The sequence below is a fragment of the Hyla sarda genome, chromosome 1 (assembly GCF_029499605.1).
Source record: "Hyla sarda isolate aHylSar1 chromosome 1, aHylSar1.hap1, whole genome shotgun sequence".
NCBI lineage: Eukaryota > Metazoa > Chordata > Amphibia > Anura > Hylidae > Hyla > Hyla sarda.
In genome coordinates this window covers 430,945,022-430,961,964 of record NC_079189.1, presented here as the reverse complement: position 1 = coordinate 430,961,964, position 16,943 = coordinate 430,945,022, and the positions used below count along the sequence as shown (strand labels likewise).

Below are 16,943 nucleotides of genomic sequence, written 5' to 3'. Positions count from 1 at the left end.
ACCTCACTTCCCCTGCACTCCCTCGCCGGATCTTGTTGCCCTTGTGCCTAGTGAAAGCGTTCCCTTGTGTGTTCCTAGCCCGTGTTCCAGACCTCCTGCCGTTGCCCCTGACTACGATCCTTGCTGCCTGCCCTGACCTTCTGCTACGTCCGACCTTGCTCTTGCCTTATCCCTTGTACCATGCCTATCTCAGCAGTCAGAGAGGTTGAGCCGTTGCCGGTGGATACGACCTGGTTGCTACCGCCGCTGCAAGACCATCCCGCTTTGCGGCGGGCTCTGGTGAAAACCAGTAGCTACTTAGAACCGGTCCACCGACACGGTCCTCGCCAAACCCTCTCTGACACAGAGGATCCACCTCCAGCCTGCCGATCCGTGACAGGCCTCAAATGCGCAGTGCTCTCTCCTCCACTGAGCGGTGTGCACATTTTCAGGTAACAGTTTAGGGATGGCCACCCAAAAACACATACCCATAGCGATGAAGCAGAGCATAGGGTTTGTGGTGGGCACACGTTTTACTTTTGGCTATGCTCTGGGTCATCATACTCAGTACACAGATAGCATATCATTTTCCTTTTTCCTAAACTACACTTCATCCATTCCTGGAAAATAAATTTAAGAAACACCCGACTGTTCCAAATGTCCACTTCACCCCTATAAATATTCCTCAGGTGGTGTACTTTCTATAATGGTGTCACATGTTGGGGTTTCTTTTTTTTTATCTTCCTCTGAATATATGTAACCACCAGGTAATGAAATGTCATAGCTCTCAAATGCGAACATAGCTCTATGAATCTTGAGTCCTGTTATTTGCCCACACAGCAGGTTACGTCCAAATATGGGGTATTTTTTTACTCTTGGGAAATTGAGCAAAACTTTTTTGGGGCTTTTTCTCCTATTAGCCCTTGTGAATTAGCAACATTTTGTGTAACACCAGCAATTAAATTAAAAAAAATCTATTTTTTTCAATTTTACTGGCAACTGTTCCAAAAACCTGTGAGGTGTAAATACTCACTGTACCCCTTGTTATGTTCCTTGAGGGGTGTAGACTCAAAATGTAGGTCACTTACTGTTTTTGTTTTTTTGAGATTTAAGTCTAAAACTCTGCCACTGCAGGGCAAATCACCACCTTAGGCCTCAAAAGTGCCCGGTGCTCTTTCACACCTTAGCCCTGTTGTGCACCCGCACAGCACTTTACATCTACATATGTGGTATTTCCTTACTCTAATGAAATTGGGCTACAAATCTTGGGGGGGCTTTTTTTTCCCCTATAATCCCTGTTAAAAAAAATGGTCTAACACTAGCAATTCAGTGTTAAAAATCAGATTTTGAATTATTACGGCCCACTGTTCCAAAAACCTGTGAGTTGTAAATACTCACTGTACCCCTTGTTATGTTCCTTGAGGGGTGTAGTTTCCAGAATGGTGTCACATGTGGGGGGTTTCCGCTGTTCTGGCACTATGGGGGCTTTGTAAAAGCACATGGCCCCCAACTTAAATTACTGCAAAATTCTCTCTCCTACAGCCAAACAGTGCTCCTTCTCTTCTGAGACCTGTAGTGCACTCACAAAGCAATTTACATCCACATATAAAGGTATTTACTTATTCCAGATAAATTGGGCTACAAATTTTGAGGGGATTTTTGTTCAATTACACCTTGTTAAAATGAAAAATCTGGGGTAACACCAGAATTTTAGTGTTAAAAATCAAATTTTTCACTTTTACAACACACTGTTCAATAAATCTGGGAGATGTAAGTTCTTACTGTTATGCTTATTATGTTCCTTGAGAGGGTGTAGTTTCCAAAAAGGTGTCACATGTGGGGGGTCCACTGTTCTGGCACTATGGGGGCTTTGTAAATGCACATGGCCCCCAACTTAAATTACAGCTTAATTCTCTTTCCTACAGTCAAACAGCACTCCTTCTCTTCTGAGACCTGTAGTGTGCTCACAGAGAAATTTAGGACCACATATAAGGTATTTACATATTCATGAGAAATTGGGCTACAAATTTTGGGGGGATTTTTGTTCAATTACACCTTGTTAAAATGAAAAACTTGGGTTAATATCAGAATTTTTGTGTTAAAAATCGAATTTTTCCCTTTTACAACCCACTGTTCAATAATCCTGGAAGGTGTAAGTTCTTACTTTAAGGCTTATTATGTTCCTTGAGGGGTGTAGTTTCCAAAATGGTGTCACATGTGGGGGGGTTTCCGCTGTTCTGGCACTATGGGGGCTTTGTAAATACACGTGGCCCCCAAAAACCATTTCAGCAAAATCCTCTTTCAAAAAGCCAAATTTTGATCCTTGTCTTCTGAGCATTGTAGTGTGCCAGCAGAGCATTTAACATCCACATATGGGGTGTTTTCTTAATCGGGAGAAATTGGACTTTAAATTTTGGGGTCCATTTTCTGCTATTACCCCTTGTGAAAAAGAAAAATTTGGGGTAACACCATAATTTTAGTGTTAAAAATCACATTTTCCATTTTCACGTCCAACTTCAATGCAAAGTCGTCAAATACCTGTGGAGTGTTAAGGCTCACTATACCCCTTGTTACATTCCCTTAGGGGTGTAGTTTACAAAATAGTATGCCATGTGGGGGATCTTTTGCTGTTCTGGCACCATGGGGGATTCTTAAATGCAACATGGTCCCCAAAAACTATGACAGCAAAATTTGTTTAAAAAAATCCCACAATTTTTCTTTCCCTCTTGAGCCATGATGTGAGCCCACAAAGCACTTTATGTCAACATATGATGTATTTCCACACTCGAGAGAAATTGGGCTAAAAATTTTGGGGGGCTCTTTTTACCTTATACCACTTTTAAAAATGAAAAAAAAAAAATGGGGCTACAAGAACATGTTAGTGTAAAAAATGCAGATTTTGATTTTCCTCCTCCACTTTGCTGCTATTCTTGTGAAACACCTAAAGGGTTAACAAACATTTTTAATGTCATTTTGAATACTTTGAGGGGTGTAGTTTATATAATGGGGTCATTTATGGGGTATTTCTCACAGAAAGGCCCCTCAAATCCACTTCAAACTTAACTGGTCCCTGAAAAATTCAGATTTTGAAATTTTCGTGAAAATTTTGAAAATTGCTACTATACTTTGAAGCCCTCTAATGTCTTCAAAAAGTAAAAACATGTCAACTTTATGATGTCAACATAAAGTAGACATATTGTACATGTGAATCAATATATAATTTATTTGGAATGTCTATTTTCCTTACAAGCAGAGAGCTTCAAATTTAGAAAAATGCTACATTTTCCACATTTTCATGAAATTTGGGGATTTTTCACCAAGAAAGGATGCAAATAACGACGAAAATTTTACACTATGTTAAAGTAGAATATGTCACGAAAAAACAATCTCGGAATCAGAATGAAAGGTAAAATCATCCCAGAGTTATTAATGCATAAAGTGATAGTGGTCAGAATTGCAAAAAATGCTCTGGTCCTTATGGTCAAAATGGGCTCGGTCCCCAAGGAGTTAAAGGGGTACTCCGGTGAAAAAAATTATTTCTAAACTGGTGGCAGAAAGTTAAATAGATTTGTAAATAACTTCTATTTAAAAATCATAATTCCTCCAGCACTTATCAGCTGCTGTATACTATGGAGGAAGTTGTATAGTTATTTTCTGTCTGACCACAGTTCTCTCTGCTGACACCTCTGTCCGTGTCAGGAACTGTCCAGAGTAGGAGCAAATCCTCAGAGGAAACCTCTCCTGCTCTGGACAGGTCCTGACATGGACAGAGGTGTCAGCAGAGAGCACTGTGGTCAGACAAGAAAGAACATACAACTTTCTCTGTAGCATACAGCAGCTGATAAGTACTGGAAGGATTAAGATTCTTAAATAGAAGTAGTTTACAAATCTGTTTAACTTTTTGGCATGGGCAAGCCGATTATCAGTGTAGGTTATCATATAAACCTACAACACATATATTTTTTCTTGTAAAGGGAGTCGTCTAAAGTACCTGTCAGAATAAATGTTTCAGATATGAATTGAGGAGTCATTGTGCAATGCAGTGTCAACACCCCTGGAATTGGTGCTATGTATTATTAAATGTTTTTTTTTTTTTTTTTTTTTGTGTGTGGCATATCATATATAAGTTTGTGTTAGGGAAAAAAGGGTTACATCATTTTCGGGGGCGAGTTAAACACTGTAGGTTATTAATATGACACACATGCAAAGGATTGCATTAAAGGCATTGGCCAAGTAAACACTTTTATATGTAAAGGTGTTCAGGGTGGGCGGGACACAAAAAAAAACTCATACTTATCTGCCACGATCCCCCACCAGTGCCATTGCTTGTAGCTTATATACTCCGTCCAGACATGCAGGAAATGTCCGCTTAGCCAATCAGTGGCCGAGGTGGGTCACCATCGGGTGATCGGCAGCATGTGTGAAACTTCTAGTGTGGTGCAGTGGCCAGTAACCTAGACAACAACCTGTCAACAAGAGGAGGAAAGGAGCGGGGATATAAGAAGAAGGAGGAAGTTTGCTTAATGAATGTACTGTTTTTTCGGCAATGTGTAACCTGACATGTCCTACATGTTTAACTACATTAGTGAGATGAAAAACCCCTTTTATGACCCTAACTTGTTCTAGCCAGTCATAAAAACTCACTGTCACTGTAAAGCTTTTTCTGGAAGACCTTAATATTGTTGAAGATTCCAGTGTGGTCTAGTGGAGTGTGCAGTTCCAGCTTCCCTTGTGGTTCCTTTGTGGGACAAGAAGCACTGTAGGAGTTGGCACTATGTTCATAAAAGTAGTCTGGAGGCTGAATCATAACAAAGATGGTATCTCTCAGAATGCTTTAGAGACCAAAGCCCAATTTCCATTATATGCATTATAGGCACTTTTTCCATGCCATGCATATATCTATTGTACATGATTACAAAACATATGGATGAACTGCATATATTTAATATAATGATATCAGTTTGGTATCTTGTGTCATGTTGTAACAATATGGTATTGCTTAACGATATAGTATTGTTTGAAAATAAGGCTATCATACTGAAACATTGCAAGGTTAATTAAAGGGAACCCATCTACATAGATACATACTTATCTACCTAGTTACTTGGCTACCTACCCCCTTACCCCTTAGGTAGCTATCTACCTACCTAAATACATAGCTACCTACCTAGCTACCTACCTGGTGAACTACATACATAGCTACATATCTAGCTATTTTTCTGCCAACCTACCTACCTAGCTACCTACCTGGTTACTTACCTAGCTACTAACCTACCTACCTAACTACCTATTTTATGCACAAGGGGGGGGGGGGGCATTATTACTGTTTGGGGACATTGGGAGATTGTGTAGTGGTGGGGAGGGCACTGAAAAAATGGGGAGTCTAACATGTTTGTCCTGCAAATGCTAAAAAGATGAAGTTTTGTTTGGAAGAAGTCCTCATGGCATCTGAGACTGGTGGAGAAGAAAAGAGAAGCAGATGCACCGATCATAAAATACATTAATTGTGAGCTACTTTATTTAACTGTAAGGAGGGTGGGGGGGGGGGGGGGGGGTAAGGGCCTCAATTCACATGTACAGGGGGGGGGGGGTCATTTGTTTGGTGCAAGGGGTATACCTCTGACCAGACCTCCATCAGTGGACAGTAAACTTTCTCATTTCTTATCTACAAACTAGATAATATCTGCTGATATTGAAATGTATTTTATAACTATTTTAACACATGGCTCCGTTAGGGGATGTTCAGGTTATAAAAGTGCTTATGTGTCTATGCAAAAAAAAAAAGCTCCCAGCGCACACAAAAGCATATCCATAATTATATCCATAATACATTTTCCTTTGCTATTTGTCATTCATTTTCTTTTATTTATATCACATATAAAGAAATTGTTTTACATTCTGTGATTTCCCTATACCTTATCTATGTGCCAAGCAAGGTATATCATAGGGATTTACTGACATCTAGTGGTGACAGTATAGTATGTATTTCACTGCTTTGAAATAAAAGCATTGCTGCATTTTTTTTAAGAAATTGTTTTAAAATAATGTTAACAGAACTGATTTTATACAAAAACTACATCCCAATAAAATGTTAAAGAGTACCTGTCATCATCTAAACTTTCCCTGATCCCCCTTCCCGTCTGTCCCTTTCTCTAACTATGCCTATCCCTGTGTTTATTGAGGTTTAAAACACTGTGGAAATACCTTTTTTCATCCCTCTTCATTAGCTCAGGAGCACTGTCTTTCTGAGGGGTGGAAGGAGGCGGGTCCTGGCAGGCATGATGTCACATGAAGCCTGGCTGGGGCTCTGCTTCTGCCAGTCTTGCTGTATGCTGCTCTCCCTCTGCAGCAGTGTTTCCCAACCAGGGCACCTCCAGCTGTTGCAAAACTACAACTCCCAGACAGCCAACAGCTGTCGTGACATGCTGGGAGTTGTAGTTTTGCAACAGCTGGAGGCACCCTGGTTGGGAAACACTGCTCTGCAGTGTGCATACAGACTAAGTACAGGGGAGGGACAGCAGCCTGTCTCTCTCTCCTGTGTCTCTCTGCACTAAAAAGTCAATGCTGAGAACCAGGGGCTGAGGGAGCAATTATAGAGGCAGTAAGATGAATGTCAGAGCAGGGAGTGCAGTGAGATAATACAATGTATAAGATAACGTGTGGTGAGGGGCAGGGAGAACACAGAGCAGGGGGGAGGGGGAGGTGACTGGCTGTTATATGAGAGGCATGTGCAGGCTTGTAGCTCACAGTACTGAACTTCCGGTGGAAGGACCAGAGCCCTTCAGCATTAGTCCTAAAAGCTGTATACTTACCATGAAAAGCATAGGATGCTGCTTGCAGACCAGGCATAGAAGAGTGACCCCTAGTGGCCAAAAGTATAAAATGAAAAAACTGGTATAAATATTAATATTTTTTAATGAAGATATATTACAATATCTCTTCATTAATGATTATGAACAACATATTAAAAGTTTTTGTTGATGACAGGTACTCTTTAACATGCAATTTTATGTATTTTTTGTAATGTATTTCTACATTGAAAAATAAATTAAAAACAAAAAAAAAACAGCGCATGCTGAGGTTCCAAAAACTACTACAGTGTGCCATGAGCACTGTAATTCATTTGCATTTTACATTTGTACTGTAACATAAAATCAATTAGGCTTGCACATTGATTTCATAAAACAGTTACCATTTTTGCACATTTTCCTCCTAATAGTTTTTGGTTTAGGGCTATAGTCTAATTTGTTGCAAATATGAGTTACATGTAATCCATCATCATCTTGTTATAGAGCAGAAGGGGCTGAACAGATTTATATATATTTTTGTGGGAAAAGATTGTGTCACTCAATGATAAGACAGTGTCACTTTAGGTTAGGACCACCCACTGGACTCCTAAGCCAGGAAAGATTGTATATTTCAACCAATAAATGTCAAGGTATACTGAATTATTTCCCACAAAAATACATGTCAATTTACTCTGCTTCTCCTGCTCTACAACATTATCTCAATAGATAAGATAACATTCTCATTGTGACAGGTTCCCTTTAAAATATGTGCAAACTTTTTTTGTGCTAAAAAATAGTCATGGGGACACACCCCACCTCCCGTACTTAAACATGGACAGCGCCCTCATATAAGCCCCCATGCGTATAATCGATGTAATCTGAGAGACATTTCAACAAACCCCCCCCCCCTTTCCTCCCCCCCTTTTCTCCCCCCCTCCCCCCCTCTCCTTTACCCCCCCCCTACTTCTCCCTCATATCCCATCCAACCCCTGTCCCAGGCATATTCACCGTCCTTGCCTATCCAAGTGTCGAGCCATTTTATCAATATTGGCCAACCTCCCCCCCCACCACCTATATTCACCCCCTCAAAAAACCCCTCCTCCCTCCTCTCCTTCCTCCTTCCTCCCTTCCCCCCCTTCTCCTGCCCCCTATTCCCACCCTCCTCATCGCATATTATTTATACCTAGACCCTGTTGCTCCCGCATGACGATCATCCTCGACATCTAACCCTATCAAACGGGCATACCCATGCAAAAGGTAACATATGCTTACTACTATCTATCCCCTCTTCCCTCTCCCCCCTCCTCCTCCACTCTCACCTCTCTCTCCTCTCCCCCCCCCCCCCCACCTCTCAGCCAAAACCCACTAAATAAACTATTTAATCTAGACATCCGGTTATTGTTTTAGATCCTATCTACTTATTCTACATCGGAGTGGAGACTCCTCTCATCACATAAACAGGTGTCATCAAGCACCCGGACTTAAGGTAATCTCTACCTTTCAGCAGTTTCCCCCCCATATACCTACAAATTGGAGTATGTAGACAATTATAACACCTTCCTATGTATCTTCTATTCTATTCTAGATTGCCACCTGTACGCAGCTGTCCAGAGCAGTGTGTCACTTTCAATATATCATCATATAAGTATATCCACTGTACATTGCTTCATTTACATGTGATTATGCACTTTTACCCCATGTGTGGTCCCTCATGACCCTATGTTTACAGTATTCGCTAACTGTAATCCCTGATGAGCTATCTGTAGCCACCTGCCAGAACTGGGTATTTCCTGTTGAATTTCATTCTCTAAATTACACATCCCATAGTTCCATAGTTTGTAAGTATGAGGTCAATTTCCTCCCTCCCACACATCAACCACCCCACCCATTGAAACACAGTGGTTTTTTTTTAACCAGGGGGCCTACAACTGTTGCTAAATTGAAGCAGAAAGGCTCCCTCTGTCCACCTGACTAGTGATGTCAAGTCTCGATGCACTGCAACCTGGGAAATCCAGAGACATGTGTAGTTTTGTATGCTGTTAAAAATACATATTGGGGCAAAAATCACAGAAGAATTGTGAGACCACCGTCACACACATTATATTATATTACATATAATATATATTACACGTTATATCATGAACTTCACTAACTTTACAGCCCCTGTGGCATAGTCAAATAAAAAAAGATCCTGGAATACCCCTTTAAGTGGATCTCAGGCTCCTTCTTAGTAATGTTCATTTGTTACTGCATATTTGTTACCTTGTCCTGTCACTGGTGTTTTGTTGCCTGCATTCCATAATAATTCTATTTTTACTTATTTCCTTATGAGTTTGTAGTTGGCTTAGTCTGGGTTCACATTTCTGATATTAAAGATAATATAGAAAAATATTGTAGGTGTTCTTTTATTAGGAGCTGTGATTAGTTAAACCATAAACTCATGTTTTGTTTTTTTTGTGTTTTTTTCTTTTTTTACAACCTCAGGTGCCTTACATTATACAATTCTCATGAAAAATATTGAGCTGTCATTGTATTGCACAAACATAGAAAGGGGTGCTTTTTGTATCTGTCCTGCTTTGTCTGACACATGAGGACCTGAATGTGGCTGTCACCCCTACTATCTGAGAATTCCCTACAAGATTATAGGAGAGGGCTCTTCGAAACCAGAAAAATCAACCAAAAAACGTCTTTAAAATTAAAAAGTTATGCCAAGTTTAGAAAAATGAAAGAACATTTAGCTTCTTCTTTCAGAAATTATTTTTATAGGCTGTGCTATAATAATAAGCCAGTAGATGGTAGTGCCACCATGTGCATGGCGTTTTCTTGGAAATAGTTACCACAAAATGATTATGTAACTTCTTTTACAAATACTGTGCCATTAATTTTTGGCTGAAATGATATTTCAATGATAGATTCTCTTATACAGGTCAATCTGCAGAAGCGTTATAGAAAAATAAAAATGTAAAACCAACATAGCTTTGAAAAAAGCCATAGGAGATTTCATGAAATGAGAGGAATAACACTGAATAGAAATCCTGTAGACTGATTCCTAAAGTGTTAGGGATAATTATAGAAATGTATTGGAGATATTCCGTTTCATGATAAATTACAAAGGACTACATATATTTTACATTAGATTAAAGCAACATCAGCATTAGCCCCCCCATATGGTGTATTAAAACTAATGGCATTTAATAATAAAAAATAAAAACAAAACAAAAATAATTATTAGCTGTGCTTCAAAGTACTTATTCATTCCCCACAGCACCTTTTCTGTTCTTATATTTTAAAACTGACTAGGCAGGAAGGTGGTGATGTTTATTAGACTATGTCTGGAAGTGGTAGTCTGAGAAATCATAGAGACATCTAGCACAATCCTAATAAAAAAAAATTCTCCTGGTAAGACAGAAATAAAAAAAATTGATTTGTAAAACAAAACATTTTTAAAATGTTGTGGTGATATGGCTTTAAAAAGAAAAGAAATGCTCAAGATAAATTTGTAGATTGTTAAAGAGAATCAGGATATTTCATTTAGAAGATATTTGTAACATTGACTTAAATGGGTTTTCCTAGACAGAAAGGGTTGTCATCCTGCTAAGAGTATAACAGCACATTCTAATCAGTAGGCAGTAGAAAGTTAGACACTTGTAAAGTGAAGGTGGTGTAATGGTGCTAAGAATGGCTATGCTGTTATGAATAAAAAGCTTTATTACACCCCATAATATATACACTTGCAGAGGCTTACGATAGGATGGCACCAGTACTTTTACATTAAAGTTCAACAAAACCAAAAGACTTACAGTCATGGTCGTAAATGTTGGCACCCCTGAAATTTTTCTAGAAAATGAAGTATTTCTCACAGAAAAGGATTGCAATAACACGTTTTGCTATACACATGCTTATTCCCTTTGTGTGTATTGGAACTAAACAAAAAAAAGGGAGGAAAATAAGGAAATTGGACATAATGTCACACCAAACTCCAAAAATGGGCTGGACAAAATTATTGGCACCCAAAGCTTAATATTTGGTTACAAACCCTTTGGAAAAAATAAATGAAATCAGTCGCTTCAGAGGGGTGTACATGGGTGACAGAGGGGTGTACAAGAAAGTACATGAGTGGCAGAGGGGTGTAGATGAGTGTACATGGGTGGCAGCAGGGTGTAGAGGAGTGTACATGGGTGGAAGGGGGGTGTACAAGGATGACAGAGGGGTGTACATTGGTGGCAGAGGGGTGTAAAAGGGTGTACCTGGGTGACATAGGGGTGTACATGGGTGACAGAGGGGTGTAGAGGAGTGACAGATGGGTGTATAGGTGTAGAAAAGTGTACATGGGTGGCAGAGTGGTGTAGAGGAGTGTACATGGGTGGCAGAGGGATGTAAAGGGGTGTACATGGGTGGCAGAGGGATGTAGAGGAGTGTACATGGGTAACAGAGGGGTGTACATGGGTGACAGAGGGGTGTAGAGGAGTGACAGCTGGGTGTACAAGAGTGTACATGGGTGGCAGAGGGGTGTAAAGGAGTGTACGTGGGTGACAGAGGGGTGTACATGGGTGACAGAGGGGTGTAGTAGAGTGTCAGATGGGTGTATGGGTGTAGAAGAGTGTACATGGGTGGCAGAGGGGTGTAGAGGAGTGTACATGGGTGACAGAGGGGTGTAGAGGAGTATACATGGGTAGCAGAGGGGTGTAGAGGAGTGTACATGGGTGGCAGGGGGGTGTAGGAGTGTACATGGGTGGCAGAGGGTTGTAGACGAGTGTACATGTGTAATAGAGGGTTGTACATGGGTGACAGAGGGGTGTAGAGGAGTGACAAATGGGTGTAGAAGAGTGTATATGGGTGGCAGAGGGGTGTAGAGGAGTGGACATGGGGGGCAGAGGGGTATAGAGAAGTGTATATGGGCGGCAGCGGGGTGTAAAGGCATGTACATGGGTGGTAGAGGGTGTACATGGGTGGCAGAGGGGTGTAGGAGTGTACATGAGTGGCAGAGGGGTGTAAAGGGGTATACATGGGTGGCAGAGGGGTGTAGAGGGGTGTACATGGGTGACAGAGGGGTGTACATGGGTGGCAGAGGGGTGTAGAGGGGTGCACATGGGTGACAGAGGGGTGTTCATGGGTGACAGAGGGGTTTACATGGGTGGCAGAGGGATGTAGAGGAGTGTACATGGGTGACAGAGGGGTGTAGAGGAGTGACAGATGGGTGTGCAAGAGTTTACATGGGTGGCAGAGTGTGTAGAGGAGTGTACATGTGTGGCAAAGGGGTGTAGAGTGATGTACATGGGTGGCAGAGGGGTGTAAAGGGGTGTACATGGGTGACAGAGGGGTGTAGAAGAGTGTACATGGGTGACAGGGGGGCAACGGGGGTGACAGGGGTGGAAAGGAGTAATAAGGTGGTAACAGGGGTGGACAGGGGTGACAAAGGGACTGAGGAGTGAACATGGGTGACAAGGATGTGGTCACAGGGGTGGACAATGGGCGGTGAATATGGGTGACATGGGGATGGACAGAGATGGCAGAGGGGTGGATAGGGGGATCGCCAAGGTGGACATGGATGACGGAGGGTGGACATGGGAGACAAGCAGTTAACCCCTTAACGATGCAGGACGTATATTTACGTCCTGCGCCGGCTCCCGCGATATGAAGCGGGATCGCATCATATCGCGTCGGTCCCGGCGCTCATCAACGGCCGGGACCCGCGGCTAATACCACACATCGCCGATCGCGGCGATGTGTGGTATTAACCCTTTAGAAGCGGCGGTCAAAGCTGACCACCTCTTCTAAAGCGAAACTGAAAGTGACCCGGCTGCTCAGTCGGGCTGTTCGGGACCGCCGCTGTGAAATCGCGGTGTCCCGAACAGCTGACCGGACAGCGGGAGGGCCCTTACCTGCCTCCTCGGTGTCCGATCGGCGAATGACTGCTCTGTGCCTGAGATCCAGGCAGGAGCAGTCAAGCGCCGATAACACTGATCACAGGCGTGTTAATACACGCCTGTGATCTGTGTAGAAGATCAGTGTGTGCAGTGTTATAGGTCATTTAACCCCTTCCCTAATAAAAGTTTGAATCACGCCCCTTTTCCCATAAAAAAATAAAACAGTGTAAAAAAAAAAAAAAAAACATATGTGGTATCGCCGCGTGCGTAAATGTCCGAACTATAAAAATATATCATTAATTAAACCGCACAGTCAATGGCGTGCGCGTAAAAAAATTCCAAAGTCCAAAAAAGCGTATTTTGGTCACTTTTTATACCATTAAAAAATGAATAAAAAGTGATCAAAAAGTCCGATCAAAACAAAAATCATACCGATAAAAACTTCAGATCACGTTGCAAAAAATGAGTCCTCATACTGCCCTGTACGTGGAAAAATAAAAAAGTTATAGGGGTCAGAAGATGACATTTTTAAACGTATAAATTTCACTGCATGTAGTTATGATTTTTTCCAGAAGTGCGACAAAATCAAACCTATATAAGTAGGGTATGATTTTAACCGTATGGACCTACAGAATAATGATAAAGTGTAATTTTTACCGAAATATGCACTGCGTAGAAACGGAAGCCCCCAAAAGTTACAAAATGGCGTTTTTTCTTCGATTTTGTCGCACAATGATTTTTTTTTCCGTTTCTCCGTGCATTTTTGGGTAATATGACTAATGTAACTGCAAAGTAGAATTGGCGACGCAAAAAATAAGCCATAATATGGATTTTTAGGTGGAAAATTGAAAGGGTTATGATTTTTAAAAGGGCAAAAAACGAAAGTGCAAAAACTGAAAAACCCTGAGTCCTTAAGGGGTTAAAAGAGGGGTGGCCCTGAGTGACAGGGAGGGGTGAATAGGGGGGTGGACATAGGTGACAGGTGTAGACTGGGGGGTGGTCAGAGGGGTGGACAGGGGGGTGAACATGGGTGACAGGGGGATGGAAAGCGGGGACAGAGGGGTGGCCAAGGTGGACATGGATGACAGGAGGGTGGACACGGGAGATATGGTGGTAAACAGGGATGACAGGAGGGTGGCCAAGGATGACAAGGGGGATAAAGGGACAGAGGGGTGAATAGGGGGGTGGAAGACTGGGGTGTGGACAGGGGGGGTTGAACATGGGTGATAGGGGGTAGACTGGGGGTTGAACATGGGTGACAGGGGTGACAGAGGAGTGGACATGGATGACAGGAGGGTGGACACGGGAGATATGGTGGTAAACAGGGATGACAGGAGGGTGGCCAAGAATGACAAGGGGGATAAAGGGACAGATGGGTGAATAGGGGGTGGTAGACTGGGGTGTGGACAGGGGAGTTGAACATGGGTGATAGGGGGTAGACTGGGGGTTGAACATGGGTGACAGGTATGGACAGGGGGGTGGACTAGCTGAACATGGATGACAGAAGGGTGGACATGGGTGAGAGGGGGGATGGACATGGGTGAGAGGGGAGGGGATGGACAAGGGTGAGAGGGGGATGGACATGGGAGAGAGGGGGGATGGACATTGGTGACATTGGTGTGTGGACATGTTACAGTACCTTAAGCAAGCCATTTTTCTTCCCCATTCTTTCCCTCTCTGGCAGGGTACTGACTCTCACTGCGCCTCAGGGGGGGACGGGACGCTGGGGCACGGGTCACTACAGTGGCCCGGCGCAGCTTCCGCGCTCTTCCCCTCTCTGGCAGGGCACTCACTCACTGGGCCACAGGGGGGAGGGGGACATTGGGTGACGCATGCACTCACATCAAGGCGCACACAAACTTCCCTCCCCCTGCGGCGCTGTGGGTATTCCGGGGCAGTAAATAAAAAAAAATAAAAAACTTTGACGGCAAAATCCCGCTGCACCCTGGGCAGTGCCGAACGGCCCCCCAGTGTGCTGCGGCACCCCGGTTGGGAATCACTGCACCAGTAGATGGCAGCAGAGGACAAGAGATGGTATGGTGTGAGGGGATAGGGCTTAATGTTAAGAGAACGTTAATTCAGTAGTGATTTTCTGATTGGATATATAATGATCTATGAATTAATCAACAGTAAATATTAATACTTTCGGTGTTGTTCTATGAATATGGTGGCAGGGCTATGGGAATGGGTATAGGATGGGGACAGAAGAGCTGGTTATTTGATGTGGGTATGGATAGGGTGGGTAATGGATAAAGGGAATATGAATAAATGATGGTCGTATGTTGGGGCTAAAAGATGGTTGGAGATAAAAATTAAACTCTGATTAGAATAGAAATGTAATGGATCTTCAAATTTAAAAAACTGCATTCTCAGCGTTTTAATGGGGCCAGAATAATCATCAAAAAAATACCTTGACCAGCCCATCCACCTCCCCAACTCATGTCAGCCCCAACAAACTTTTAGCCCCAACACACCACAGTCTACCATAATTTATTCATATGCCCTATATCCCCGCCCATCAATAGTGATCCACAACCAATTTATCCATACCCACATCAAATAACCAGCTCTTCTGTCCTCATCCTACACCCATTCCCCTACCCCTTGTCGGGGTTAATAACTCATTTATGAATTATGACCCCAACATTAATGGAGGCACTGCTGAGATCGTGGCTTGAGCTAGAGTACTTTTGAAATATTAATAACTTTTGATTATGTATAATTCACACTGTGTAATTCCAATATCAGACATTGTATTGTTAGTTTGGTAGAGTGTGGCAGTAGTCATTGCAGTTGGTTAGAATTAAGTGTCTTAAGGAGTACGCCACCTAGTGGTTGGCAACCTTGCTATAAAAGTCAATGTTACATACATATTTACTGGCATTGAAAGCAACAGTCAGACCAAAGATTCTTTTGGAATCTTAAAAGCCCCATATGGGTGGGGTCCATACAAGTAGAGTTATTGTCTGGTATTGAAGAGGTTAAACCCTCCATAACTACAGGGGAAAATTGCAGATATGTGTTAATACACATTTGCAATAAGTGCATGACAAGTAAATCAACCGCAGGAAGTTGTATTGTCTATGCTAAACACAACTGTTTTATCGCCAAAAATGAATTGTAAATTGTCCCAAGATAGGGAACAGATGTAGGTTTCATTAGCTTCGCCGATTGGGTCCTGATTCTCGTTCGTAATCTGACCAAGAATCTTCCTATTTCTTCCTAGTCAATTAGCTCCATTATTGGAGAGAGTACCCAAAAGTTACCCTTATAAATAATTGGCTCAGATCACAAATTGTTGATTGTAATTGAAGTCTCAAAGAACAGGGCGAGGCAGGACAAATAGAGGAACTTTATAAATAAAGTATGACGCCGTGTTTTTAATAAAAATAATCTATAAGTGAACAATAATTAACCCCTTAAGGACGCAGGACGTAAATGTACGTCCTGGTGAGGTGGTACTTAACGCACCAGGACGTACATTTACGTCCTAAGCATAACCGCGGGCATCGGAGCGATGCCCGTGTCATGCGCGGCTGATCCCGGCTGCTGATCGCAGCCAGGGACCCGCCGGCAATGGCCGACGCCCGCGATCTCGCAGGCGTCCGCCATTAACCCCTCAGGTGCCGGGATCAATACAGATCCCGGCATCTGCGGCAGTTCGCGATTAAAATGAACGATCGGATCGCCCGCAGCGCTGCTGCGGGGATCCGATCATTCATAACGCCGCACGGAGGTCCCCTCTCCTTCCTCCGTGCGGCTCCCGGCGTCTCCTGCTCTGGTCTGTGATCGAGCAGACCAGAGCAGGAGATGACCGATAATACTGATCTGTTCTATGTCCTATACATAGAACAGATCAGTATTAGCAATCATGGTATTGCTATGAATAGTCCCCTATGGGGACTATTCAAGTGTAAAAAAAAATGTAAAAAAATGTAGAAGTAAAAGTAAAAAAAAAGTGAAAAATCCCCTCCCCCAATAAAAAAGTAAAACGTCCGTTTTTTCCTATTTTACCCCCAAAAAGCGTAAAAAACATTTTTTATAGACATATTTGGTATCGACGCGTGCGTAAATGTCCGAACTATTAAAATAAAATGTTAATGATCCCGTACGGTGAACGGCGTGAACGAAAAAAAATTAAAAAAGTCCAAAATTCCTACTTTTTTAATACATTTTATTAAAAAAAAAATTATAAAAAATGTATTAAAAGTTTTTTATATGCAAATGTGGTATCAAAAAAAAGTACAGATCATGGCGCAAAAAATGAGCCCCCATACCGCCGCTTATACGGAAAAATAAAAAAGTTATA

At 42.3% G+C, this 16,943-nt stretch overlaps 1 long non-coding RNA gene across 2 annotated transcripts; it reads left to right on the top strand.

Annotated features, from left to right (window-relative positions):
• Positions 1 to 375: 375 nt before the first annotated feature.
• Positions 376 to 8,491, top strand: LOC130281991 (uncharacterized). Of its 2 annotated transcripts, XR_008846191.1 has the most exons (5): positions 376 to 431; positions 1,905 to 1,972; positions 7,955 to 8,024; positions 8,175 to 8,253; positions 8,353 to 8,491. It is a non-coding gene; the product is annotated as an uncharacterized LOC130281991 (long non-coding RNA). The 2 variants fall into 2 exon arrangements; XR_008846198.1 differs by lacking the exon at positions 1,905 to 1,972.
• Positions 8,492 to 16,943: the final 8,452 nt, after the last annotated feature.